The sequence below is a fragment of the Pteropus medius genome, unplaced genomic scaffold (assembly GCF_902729225.1).
Source record: "Pteropus medius unplaced genomic scaffold, Ma_sr-lr_union100, whole genome shotgun sequence".
NCBI lineage: Eukaryota > Metazoa > Chordata > Mammalia > Chiroptera > Pteropodidae > Pteropus > Pteropus medius.
The window spans coordinates 314,007-324,136 of NW_024356247.1; positions in this window are offsets into that span (position 1 = coordinate 314,007).

A 10,130-nucleotide genomic window follows, 5' to 3' on the forward strand; every position below is an offset into this window, starting at 1 on the left:
TTGCGGTTCAGTCCAAAGATGAGGAAACTGACCGCAGAATGGGAGGATGACATGCCAGCCGCATTCAACGACTATGTGGCATGGCCACGTCCAACAGGCTCTCAGCAGGACCAGCTCGCAGCAAAATGAAACCCGAGCCAAGTGTGTCAGCACAGCCCCCCGTTCTCATGGTTACCCTCCCTCCCAACTGACACACAGTTCTGGCCTTGGAGAGTTGGTGCCACCTACGGCCGTTCCAAAGCCAGCGAGCCAAGGCGCAAGGGAAGTGTATCTTCCTATGACCGCACCCTGGGCAGAGCAGGGCGCGCGGAGGGGACTGGCTCCCTTTGAAGGGCGGTTTAGCACCCAGCTCTTGGCAGGGAGCTCCTGACTGTGCTGACAGCGTCGGGGTGGCAGAGTCCTCATCTCCTCCCACGGAGACCAGCTGCTGTGTCCTGCTCTGTGTTTGGTCATTCGGCATCGTTAGATTCAAAGCCGTGGCATCCCGAGCTGTGGACCCCCACGTCATTCTTAGGAGCACACGCTGCCCTCCGGGGCCTTCCATGCGCGGAGACGGCCACTTCCCAGAGGCAGAGCAGGCCCGCCGACGGGGACTGCAGGTCCCCCAGCGGGTCCCTGTCGTCTCACAGCCAGCACCGGGATAGGGAGGGTGTGGGTTGAACCGGAGCCCAGGAGCAGGTCCGGAAAGTCTCGTGAGCGCAACGTGGATGTCGCGGAGGCGCGAGGAGGGGACCCGGCGCCGCAGCCCCGCCTCGGCCGACGGCGGTCGGAAGGCGCCGCGCGTGCCCGATTTCTAGTCATTTCAGCGGGACGTTGTAAGGACCTGCTTCGTGTCACTCTGCTAGAACGGAGGGACCTCAGCAGCCTGGAGCACGCGGACCAGCTCGCGTCTGGGCGGGAAGGGGCGCCCGGCGCCCCGCGCCCCGCGGGCGGAAGGAAGGCGTGGCCTGGCGGCCGTGAGCGTTTCCTGCGGCGGGGACGGGGCGGGCGGGGTGGGGAATCGGCGCCCGCCCCGCGGGGACAGGGGACACGGCCCGCGCTCCTTCCCCCGGCGCCCAGCGCTCCGCCCTCGCGGCCCCGGGACGCGTGCTCCGGCCGGGGGGCTGGACCTGCCGCTGGGCTCGGGTGGCCGCGGGCGGGAGCGGTGGCCTTCCCCTCCCCCAGCCCCCCTGGCACAGCGCAGCGGCCGGGGGCGGGGGGCGGGGGCAGCCGCGACTCGGGGACCCGGCCACCCCCGCGAGCGAGCGCGCTTCCCGCCCAGGGGCCGGGGGCGGAAGGCGGGGTGCGGGGGCGGCCAGCTGTCCCGGAGCCACCGGGACACGGAGCAGCTGCCGCCCCGCCCGCGCCACCGCCACCAGACACTGCAGTGTCGCCTCCTGCGCACACACACCGCTCGGCCCACGGGTGTCTAAGGGTCCGGCCCGGGTGGGCAGACACCCCTTTCCCACCTCCCCACGCCTCTGTTCCCTGCCGCATGTGGCCCCAGGGCCCTAAGCGAGGGTTGGGGCGCAGCTGGTGCTGCAGGCGGGAAGCCGGACGGGACGAGGGGCTGCGCCTGGGGACCGCGTCCAGGGAATGCTGGGGTCACAGCGCCGTGGGGCCGCCTTGGCCCAGGAATGGGCCCGGCCCTCCAGCACGCGCCCCAGAACTGCAGGGGACAACGACGCTGGCGGCAGCTCCGCCGGCACGCGGTCCCCTCCCAGATCCCGCCCAGGTTGACGCTGAGCCGCCATCGGCTGCCCTGGGCCCAAATGGCGGACGAGCAGGGGGTCCCGGGTGCGAGGCCTCCGTCCGCCAAACCCTGCGGCGCGCGGCCCCCAAGCCCCGCGTCCTCGGCTCGCTCCGCACCCTGCTTTCTGCGGCCGTCGCCTGAGCGAGCTCAAGGGCGCGGGGGCCTCGCTCGTCCTTTCGTCTTAAAGCCTCGCAAAGGCCAGTTTCCTCCGCACACCCGGCCATGTCGCTTCAGCCCCCGGCTCCGTGAACACAGGAGTCTCCCCGGCCCGGGCGGCTCCGCGCAGAGGCACCTGCCGTGATAACGCGGCGCCCTCACTGTCGGGTGGGCAAGTTACAGTCCACATGGACCCCCAGAGGCCGCATCGCGCTGGCCCCACCACCGCCGACCCTGGGGGGGCCGCGGCTCCTACGCCTGTTTCCCAGACCAGACCGGGAGGCCCAGATGGGAACTGAAGGCTCCCGGGCTCTTCCCGGCTCACCTCACAGCGAGTGCGGAGGTCAGTGAACCTCCTTTTCCTCTGGCGACTTCTCAGAGCACCTGCTTGCGCCTCTGACTCAGCACTTGTCAGGGCCACCCACCCACCCCACCCACATCGGCGTCTCCTGTGGAGGGGACGGAAAATGGAAGGGGAACCAGGAGCGCCTGATGTCCCTTCCCCTGGCAGTACAGGACATTGTCCTCCAGGTTCCTCTCTGCCTCAGCCCTCCTCTCATTATTCAATAACGTCATCATCACTAAGGGCTAATTTCCAGGGCCTTCCTTGAAGCCTAGGGATCCCCCAAATACCGATTGTCGGCTCTGGCTATTGGAAGGAGATGCGAAGAGCCATTTCTGGGACATTCATGTGTCTCCGTGTTCAACAAGAGTGGCTCAGAGGCTCCCTCTTCTCCCGGACGTCACGTGCTTTGCCACGCTACCGAGAGGGGATGCAAAGACCCTTAGGGGGACCCGCGCTGCAGCACCTCGGTGAAGGAAAAGTGGAGACCACGCCTAAAACCCTGCCCGCTCACCTCGGTTACACGGACTCGTCCTCGATGTGCCTCTCAGCGCCTGTGGCCATTAACATCCTCATCTCCATTGCCCCAGTCGAGAGAGTCCCGCATTTTGTGCTGGGCTCTGAATTCTCAGATCCCAAAAAGCCCCTAAGCCCTTTCTTCACGAATCCAAGCCAGGTTCCTCCAAGGTCAGTACTCACCTGTCAACCACAATGGCTGGGTCTAAAAGCGGGGAGAGCCAAGTGTCAGGGAAAGTCAAGTTCTCGGCAGAGCTAGTTCCCAGTCAGGAACTCTGTAAATAGTTGTAAGTAGTTAACTGCAGGCAAACTTTAAACATCCTACTAACAAACTTACCTTAACTCCCTATTTCTAGCCAACTGAGTTCTTCACACTCCTTGGTCAACACCCGAGGGCCAAAGCGAAGAACCTAAATTTCCACTTTTATCATGCTATCATAAAGCACCTCACCCCATCTCCATTGCGATGTCCTACAAGGCCACACATATCGAACCTAGACTGTCATCCCGGCCAGGTAGAAACACGGGGGGCACTAAGGAGGTATCACTGTCCCTTGCAGCCCTGGTGGTATCAGAGGAAATCTAGCCTTGACGCTCACCCTCACCAAGCAGTAATGAGGAGCCTCTCACTATCCGAGTGTCAACAGCGGCCCAGTGGGGAACTTGGGCTTCTACCTCGATTGCACAGTAATGAGATAGTTCACGCCTTCCATCACCGGCATGCTGGCCAAGGACGCCTGCTGAAGCAGAAAATGTAAATAAGAGCCACAGTTCCATTACATACTACTCGAAATGTCCAGGTTTCAATAAAAAAAAAAAACACATTCGCACACCAGGATGTCATACCAGAACCAGGAAAATATTGACTCGAATAAAAAACTAACAATGCCAATAAGAAGGTAGCACAGATGTTAGCAGAATCTGACACAGAACTTAAAGCAGCCTTCATAACAATGCTTCTGGGAGTACTTATGAACATGCTTGAAATAATTGAAAAATCAGAACATCTCAGAAAATAAATAGAAGATATGGACGGAAACCAAATGGAAGTTTTAGAACTGAAAAATAGAATAACAAATTAAAAGAAAAAAAGCCTCAGTGGATAGGCTCCACAGCAGAATGAAGAAGGCAGGGGAAAAAGGAAGACCAATATAAGTTATCTAGACTAAAGGAGACAAAAAAGATAGACTGAAAAAAAAATAATGAACAGAGCCTCAGGGAACTAATATTGGTGTCGCCAGAGTCAACAATGAAGAGGATAGAAAAGCGGAGCTGAATAAGTATTCAAAGATACAATGGCTGAAAACTCCCCAAACTTGACAAAGGACATAACCCTATACATTCAAGAAACTGAGCGAACCCAAAGGATGAATGAACTCAAAGAAATCTGTGCTGAGACATATCATATCACATGTGAAAACGAAACATAAAACCAATGCAAAAGATCTTGAAAGTGGTGAGAGACAAATGACACTTGAATTATAGTGGAAAAATAATTAGAGTGACAGTGGGTTTCTCATCACGAACCACGGAGGAGAGAAGGAAGGAGTCATAATTTTTTTCAAGTACAAAAACGAAAGAACTGCCAACCCAGATTTCTCTATCCAGCAAAAAATAAAAAGTTCTTGAGGAATGAAGGGAAAATGAACATATTCTTAGAGGATGGAAAACTAAGAGAATTTATTGGCCAAGAAGCGACAAAAGAAGGAATCTGGGACCCTCAGGAAGGAAGAAAGTACAATGACAAGAGTAAAAATATGAGTAAATCGAACAGGCTCTCCTCATCTGCTCGAGTTCTCTAAATTATATTTAACAGTCGGAGCGAAAATGATAACAATGTCTGATGTGGCTTTCAAGGTATGTAGAAAAATTATTTCGAACTGATTTTATGGTTCTGTCTCTTTTGCTAGTTGTGGCGGCTACATGAGTCTACATATGTGATCAAATGGCATCGGGCTACACACACACATGGTGCCAATATAAATTTCCCAGTTTTGCCACTGCACTATGGTTAGCTAAGATGTAGTCAGTGGGGGGAAGTGCGTGAGGGCCATATAGTACCTCTCTACTATCTTTCCAATTTCTGGTGAATTTATAATTCTTTCGCTAGAAAAGGATTTTTTAATTGAATCAGCTGGGAAAAAATAGTTCCTATCCTTTGTTTTACAAGTAGGGAAACTGAGGTGTCAAAAGGGCCGGCGACTGGCCTAGTGTTGCACAACTGTTTGGTGCGGCTCTGAGACCTCGCGCCTGCTGTCGCTGTCCTGAGACTCCTTAAGTGTCACCGGTGTCCTTCCCGGCGTCTACTTGCCCATGCTTCTGTAACATTCTTTATACTAAAACCCTTCCAGGTCTTGCTGCTCGGATCTCCCGAGTCTTCCTCCCCGCCGGCTTTTCCCCTCTAGATGACGTAACCTTTTACAGCAGCCACACGCTTAAATGCAGACTGCCAAGGCGGACTTTCTAACCTTCGCTCCTAACTCTTTCCGCCAAGTCCTGAGATCGGGCTCAGTCCCGTTCAAGACTTCAGAAGCTCTGCCTAGTTCACGATCTCCTCTGCTGAGAAGCGGCCCTCTCATTACGAGGCCTAGAAGTTAAGCCCATTGTTGATCACTACTTGGTGCCACCTACTGAAACAACGGGGTAAAAACACCAGGTGTCTGAAGTTCCAGGGAGAGAGAGGTCAGGCGTAGAGACAGAGGTCTCAGTCAACTGGGTGTAGAAAAACAGGTAAAGCCATGAAGCCGTGTCTTCCGTAATGGAAGCTAAGGAATCCCCCGGGGGTGGGCAAAGCCAACGGTGTTAACTAGGGAACGTGGGGTCTGGTGCGGCTTTCTGTGAGCTATGATCTCTGATGGTCGAAGCCCCGAACCATCTCGAGCGCGCCGACGGAAGCGGCGGGGCTGTGTGAGGGGTCGGTGGACACAGCACAGGCTCCCTCGGGATGCAGTGTCTCACGGTTCGTCTGGCAGAAAATTCTAGGTAAGATTCTGGGAGTCACCGGCCTCTGACAAGAACCTTCCCTGAGTCTGAGATCCACACTTTTCACATTTCTTCTCCTTCTCAGTATTTTCTGACTATGGAAATTTCTCTCTTACTCTCACTCGGCATATGTGGTCTTTGTCGAGCCACGTGTAAGTTTTAAAAGAACCATCGTAATGTGCGTCTTTGACACTTATCCTATTTTACCAGATTTTTGTGGGTTTTTCAATTTTTTTTTCGCACCTGGTATATGTAATTATTCGCCTCTCCGGCTCCTATTGTAGCCTCTAGAGAGTGGGGAGATGCTGGGGGTGGGGGAGTTGCCCCAGAAACAAACCTTCGGCCATTGATTTGTTGCTTCACAGGCAAGTAATGTTATCTTAGTTTACCTGTTAAAGCAGGGACCTGTTAGATGAGTTTTTTTTTTTTTTTACTTTTTTTATTCTACTGTCTCACAGGGACAAGTCTTGTCTTATTCTAGAACATTGGGCAGATGCATTCATCTTTACTGAAGCTCGTCTCCCAGGCCACAGATTCGGTGTTTTTTAAATGCGTGAAAATCGGGTGCACAGACTTCACGGCCGCCCTGCGCAATAGTACCTTTCTAGCTCATTCTCAATAGAACGTCTCTGCCAGTAAAGGGCTGGGAAACTACCTCCGTGATCCCTAAGGTTCTCGACAAAGTAGGCATCGTTATCCTCACTTTGCAGAAAGGAACATTGAGACTCAAGAGAAGTGTCATCTAAAAGCACATAGCTTGTGAGAGGCACGCGAATCTAAGTCTGACTGGCTCTTAATCCTATGTTCTTCACTGGTTCCCAATCCCCCCATGGGCCATCTGCTCTGGAGGACTGTTACTCATCACTGATATTGCCTCTTAAACTTCCTGGGGCCACGTGTCCTTCTCCAGACACGTTTCTAATAATTCACTTGGATCGCCAGGTGAAGTTCTTCTGGAGGAAGGAACAGAGGGAAGTTTCAGGGGCAAAAAGCCACCAGGAGTTAACTTTCGTAGGTGAGTCTGACACAGGAGTCGGGTCCGTATCGAATGTGCCATCTGCACGACTAGAGTCAGTGGCTCTTTCCACACCCACTGAACTAGGGCCTCTTCCCCAAACTTGTTGCTCGGCCCGATAAGGAAGCTCTGCCAACAAGTCAGGCCCCGTGTACACTCACCTCCAGCCGGGAAAACGCCTGGACTTTGCTGAGGTCCGAGAGGAGTGTGGCTGTGAAGTCGCCGTGAGGGCCGTGCCCACAGTCGGCGGGGGCATGGCGGAGACACGAGGTGGGACCCACAGACCCAGCAAGCAGACTGCAGGAGCCGCGTATGGCGCCGCGACCAGCAGAGGAGGAGCTGCCCATAGCGTGGCCGTCTTTCCTTCGGCTCTGTCCTCTGCTTTCGGAAACCTGGATGAACTAGGAACCAGGACACTGAGATTGGGGGTCCCTGTCCCCATGGTTAGGTGAGGGTCTCCCATCCCCTCAGTAACTAGACGATTCGATCCGCAGACTCCAGCTTCTCAGCTAGCAACTCTCTCGCAGGTTGCCTGGAATGTGGACCCACCTCGATGGCGGCGGCTGAGCCGGGTGACCGGGTGCCAGGGCACATGACCTCACGCGTAAGTGTGTGTTCAACTTACTAGGCTCATCTGAGTTCGCCAAATTTCCTCTGCCCGGCGGTGTAAACCCACTCAGAAGAAGTCGGCCAGAGGCAGCCGATGAGGATGTCAGTCGTCAGCTCTTTCAAACCAGCTGTCCCTTTGGTTCATTGTGTGGGCAACTCCGCCCCCTGCAGGTGTCAGCGAGGGGAAGCAGAGCAACGCTGGCCCGCTTCCCGGCGAGATTTGTGGCACTGGGTCCCCTGACCTGAGGCTCTTCTCAGGGACAGAGTAGGGTCGTTCAAATCAGATTCGAATAACACAGTCACGTCTGTCTATATGAATTCCACAAACCGAGCTTCTTACGAACACGAGGAAAGAGTCGTCAGAGGCCGAGCGCGCCAGACAGCTGTGTCCACACTGACACACTTCCAGTGGGCAGCGGCCCGAGTCGCATCTGTCTTCTGGCTGACTCTGTCACTTACTGGCGAAGTCAGAAAACTTCCTTTCCGTAATCAAGACCTCGGCGGCTTTTCGTCAGCATAAAATCTCCCTCATCTCCCTTCCCTTGGCTACGAAACCCTCGTCAACTGCCCCCGACTCCTCTCTCGCCCGCTCCTTTTGGTCCCTCCACCTGATGAGCCGAGCTCACTCCCTGAGCTGGCACGTTCTGCTTCCTATGCATTCATTCATTCATTCATTCATTCATTCACTCAGTCAGTCAGTCAGTCAGTCATTCGGGGCTCAGCTTGTGTCATCTCCTCAGAAAGGCCTTCGTCGTACTCCATCTCAGTCACAGTCACGTCACACTACTTTCTTTGCTTCTCGGCGTTTCATCGGTCTCAGCGGCTGTCTCCAGACGCACTGTCTTCCTCTGCGCAAACGTACGCTCCACGAGGCCTTTCCCTGTTCACCCGCGAGGCTGCCCGCAGTGTCCATCTTAATAAAATCTCATGGGATGATCAATACTACCAGTGGGACCCGGAACGTGTCGCTCGACCTCCGAGACCATGTTATAAAACGCAAATATCCAACCGGCCAATTGTTATTATATTTTTCTTACTTGAGTGTCGAATAAGAGGCCACGTGTGGAAAGGCCCAGTCTGCGGGCCAGTGAACGTGGATTCATCTAGTCAGCGCCCTGCAGCCATCTGTCCGCCCCCCACTTCCCTTTCTGGACCACGCGGGCGCTTCCCGTTCACCCTCCTGTGGAGTCGCGGGGCACACACGGTGCTGCTGCTTGGAGACTGGGTGTCGCAGGTCGCACTATGCTTTCTAGGGGCTCCACAGTACCTATCTGGAACGGTCGTGGGGAGACACTTCCTTCACCCACAAAGGTTTCAGAGTCAGGACTTTCCCAGCTGGAAGCCAACAGCCATCCTCTCCCGCAACGTGGCTTTTCAGATTCTTCATTACAATGGCCACAGAAAGTGCTAGGTTCTAGTCTCACAGAAAACACAAGTAAAGCCAAGCCAAATGAATCAGCTTTTTCCAAAGCCTCAACTCCAAAGGCTCTTTCTTCACAGGAGTTAACATTTAACTCCACGTAGCCAAACCAAACACTGTTGGTGGCACCTGAGCCTCGCTGCTCTCACGTCGTCAACTGTCCCCGTCGGCCCCCAGGAAACCCGTTCAAGGACCACCTAACTACGAGGCAGGAAGATTGCAAGTCTCGGTCGGCTGTTTCTAACAAATGCCAGGAATATTCAAACGCGGCGATTTTGGGTGACAGAACAGCCGCTTGGAAATCACTTATTTGCACAGCGTTAACATATAACTAAGAGAATCCACACACAACGGTGCTTTTTCCTGCAATTAGTGTGCGAACCGCTCTTTACCGGCTGCTACGTGCCGTGAGCACCTCCCCACCATTTAATCACGGCCCGCAGACCATCGAGGGCTTCGAGCATTCGTAGGGGGGGCCTTTGAAGTCTTTTAACGTGAGAAGGGGAAGACACAGAGGCTCGTTCTGTAAGCCTGGGTAGACATTCTAAGCCACAGCTTTAAAACTCAAAAAGAATGATAGCTGTTCAGGTCCGGGGTGCCGTAGGTTACCGATACGGAGTGCGTTATCTGCAGGTGAAGTTTTAAAACATCGCTATTTACACCCTACCCCGTATGGCAGCCACTAGCCGCTTGTTGCCATGAAGCATTTGGAAGGTGCCTCGTCCAAAAGGAGACATACTACAAGTATAAAGTAAGAGATTTTGAAGACTCAATGTAAGAAAAAAATGACATAATATCATTAATGAGCCCTAAATCGATTCCGTGTTAAGATATTTTGGCCGCATTGGGTTCAATACAATTAAACTTAATTTCGCCTGCATCCTTTTACCTTTTGAATGCAGGTGCTAGAAAAGCTGAAGTTACATGACTTGCAGCGTGTGACAGCCTGGCAGCGTTACTCTAGAACGTCTGGGGCACAGAGGTGACCAAGTGTGAATCTTTTTAAGAGTGACATCAGTCACCGACACCACCGAGAAAGCCAGCGACATTTTGGAGGCTTCGGGTCTCCATCCTGCCCAAAACAAGGGGAGCAGAAACCTTGTACCAACGCGACGCCCACGTCGCGGGAGCGTGACACACTCCCCTCCCGTTACCACGGAAACGAACCCCTAACTCGGAGGAGCCCGCTGCCCTTTGAATGGGGATGGGTGACTTAGCATGTGTAGCTTGTAAGGTTCCCGTAACACCTTATTAACTGTTTACACATCTCCCCACTGGCGCCTGCTCCCCGGGAGTAGGGATGACATCTTTCTCTGATTCAAATGAATGAGGTTTGACCTTTCCAAAACACTCAGCA